The sequence below is a fragment of the Leptidea sinapis genome, chromosome 19, assembly GCF_905404315.1.
Source record: "Leptidea sinapis chromosome 19, ilLepSina1.1, whole genome shotgun sequence".
Lineage (NCBI taxonomy): Eukaryota > Metazoa > Arthropoda > Insecta > Lepidoptera > Pieridae > Leptidea > Leptidea sinapis.
In genome coordinates this window covers 637,659-640,856 of record NC_066283.1, presented here as the reverse complement: position 1 = coordinate 640,856, position 3,198 = coordinate 637,659, and the positions used below count along the sequence as shown (strand labels likewise).

At 33.0% G+C, this 3,198-nt stretch overlaps 1 long non-coding RNA gene across 1 annotated transcript; it reads right to left on the bottom strand.

The window, feature by feature from the left end:
- Positions 1 to 1,703: 1,703 nt before the first annotated feature.
- LOC126969762 (uncharacterized) lies at positions 1,704 to 2,882 on the bottom strand. Its single transcript, XR_007730445.1, has 2 exons — positions 2,584 to 2,882; positions 1,704 to 2,469 (listed from the first exon to the last, which is right to left on the bottom strand). It is a non-coding gene; the product is annotated as an uncharacterized LOC126969762 (long non-coding RNA).
- Between the last annotated feature and the right edge of the window lie 316 nt (positions 2,883 to 3,198).

The window sequence follows — 3,198 nt, the reverse complement described above, 5'->3', positions numbered from 1 at the left end:
AAATGAGAAAACTGATTGGAGAAATGAATACAAATTCTCTTGTCAAGTTGACAACATCAAAGAGTTCGTAAGTACTACTATGAAAAAAAAAAAGAAAAAAAAATAAAGGGCGGGAAACTTAAGATCGGTCGCACGTAATTTTAATAATTTTTCATTTTATTTTTAAATTTCATGTAAATATTTAGATATTTTGATCAGATAAGTTGTAGTTTGTATATATTTTAGTAGTTAGTTTTTATTAAAGTGTTAATTTGTGTAAATTTCATCCTATTGGTAAGTCTTCTTTTCTTCACTTTTCTATGATATGATGGACCCCCCGGATGATCCTGGGGGAACAGCCCCTGATATAGGTCATGTAGTGACAATTTCTAATAATGACGAAGGTAGCACTATGGATACAGATGGTTCTGTGTCTCGGACATCTAGTGGCCGTAAAAGAGTGTCAGCTCGACCCAGAATATGCAGACACTGTAATAAAAGACGACGAAAACACCGTGGTGATAAGAAAGATATTAAGGAAAGTAATTGCAAATGTGTAGACATTAGTGACAAACAAATTCTTTCCAAAGTCGATTCCTGCAATAATTCTTCTATAGTAGTAGAGACAATACAAAAAAATAACACAGACACTCCACAACAGCCACAGCCCCCTGTTGCAAGGCTGTTATATAACTCATTAGATGCTGCTCCTTTTGTTGTACACATTCAGAAACAGTATTCATCTCCCGATGATAATGTTACTTTACATCCAGTTACATTTGGTCGTTTTCTCAAAAGAAATTCTATTAAAAATATTGTGAATGGAAGTTTAAAAAGGATAGGCCGGAATAGGTTATCTATTTCTTTTTCTAAGTACCAAGATGCAAATGACTTTGTTGAAAACAAAAATTTAGAAAATGAAACATATAAGGCTTTTATTCCATCATTTTCTGTGAGTAGAATAGAAATAGTCAGAGGAGTACCAGCTGAGTGGTCTGAAGAGGAAATAAAAGATAATGTTTCTGTTCCTATTCTGTGGTCCAATCATAAAAATTAGGAGAATAAAACGAAAGATGATGATTGATGGACAAAACCATCTTAAATGTACTGAGTCTGTGGTATTTACTTTTGATGGACAGTTTTTGCCTAAACGAGTATATATGTGCTACACTTCTCTTACTGTAGACTTGTATATATATCCTACTATTCAATGCTACAATTGTTGTCGGTTTGGTCATGTGAAATCTCAATGCAGATCTAAACCAAGATGTTTTAGATGTGGTCAAGGACATAGTGGTGATAACTGCTCTGTTCAAGATGATTTTATATCTTGTTGTTTATGTAAAGGTTCCCATATTGCAACTGATAAAAAATGTTTAGAATATGAAAGACAAAGAGCTATAAAGGAATCAATGGCTAAAAACTGTATTTCCTATTCAGAAGCTTCAAAGATACATCCATCTGTCTCTCGAATTTCATATGCAGATACATTACTCTCATCACCTAACATCACTCCTACTACTTTTCCAACCCAGCATCAACATTAAACACCTAAAGCTATAAACAATACTTCATATAAAAAAAACTATTTTTGTTAAACCAAAGCCTCCACCTACACTTAGCAAAGGATATGACAAATCTGCTCACCAAGAAATTTTAAGGGATTTTAATATTCCCCAACCCTCTAATGGATGTGCATTAATTAACAAAGAAAATGAAAATCCTTTGGAATCCTCAGTAATTGATTTAATTATTTCTCTTATAAAATCTCTTAGTCAATCGAATGAATTTTCACCGTCCAACGCTGCCTTATTAGTTTCTGCAATTACTCAAATTTATAAACCAAATAATGGACAAAGTTCTTCAATGGAATTGTCAAAGCATCACTCCTAAAAAAAGTGATCTTATTTATTTATTAAATAAATATAAACCTTATATCTGTGCTCTTCAAGAGACATGGTTGAAACCAGGATCTTTATTTAAGATTCGTGGCTATTCATGTCTCAGAGAAGATCGTGTGGATGGGCATGGCGGAGTAGCCATGCTTGTGAAACACCCTCTTTCCTTTTCTCTCTTCTCTATTCCTTCTCACAGTAATGATTTTTCTATTATTGCTGCTTTAGTTGAAAATATCTGTTATGTATCTATTTATATACCTCATCCTTCTTCTGCAATCTTAAATGAAATTAAAGATATTATTTCCATTCTTCCGAAGCCTTTTATGATCCTTGGTGATTTTAACTGTCGCCATGAATCCTGGGGTTACTTATCTTCTAATAGTTATGGTAACACATTAATAGATATATTTGATTCAGTGAATTTGTGTATATTAAATGATGGTCGTCCTACACGACGTTCTCATCCTGACGAGGGCCCAAGTGCTCCAGATTTAACAGTCACTACACCTAATCTTGCTTCTTCTTTGTCCTGGGATCCATTACGATCTACTTTTGGTAGTGATCACTTCCCACTATTATTATCATTTCCAACCTGCAATAATAACAATAAAGTATTACATAAAACTTATTCTCCTCGTTTAAAATATAAGCTTAATGATGTTGATTGGGATTTATATAAAGATCTAATAAAAAACAAAATTATTACACTTCCAAAAATTAATCCAGGTACAGAATCTCAGTGTGCAGATTCTTTAGCAAGAATCTTTATTGAGGTTGCCAATGAGATATTTCCAAGTAAAAATAGCTCTTTGGGTTTTATTCCTTCTCCTCCTTGGTGGGATAACGAATGTACTGTGGCAGTAAAGAGAAGAAAATATGCTGAAATTACATACTGTCAATGTTCCACTGATGAGAATTTTGAAATTCTTACAAAGAGTATGTCAGAAACTTCAAAATTTCTAAAGAAAAAGAAATTTGATGGCTGGAAAAATTTCTGCTATTCAATATCACCTGATGTCAAACCATCTCTTGTATGGCAAAATATAAGAAGGTTTATATCTGCATACAAAGATTCATCCCCAAAATCAATCCCTTTTCATTTAGTTAATAGCTTTTTAGATAAATTGGCTCCACCTTTCGTTCCTGAAGACTTAATAATTGGTTACCCTGTAATAAATATAAATAATGATAACTGTTTTGGTTTAAACAGTATATTTTCTCTCACTGAACTAAAAGGTGTATTGTCTCATGTTAAGGATTCTGCTCCTGGACTGGACGGTATTCCGTATTCCTTTATCTCTCATTTAGATGATGATGCTTT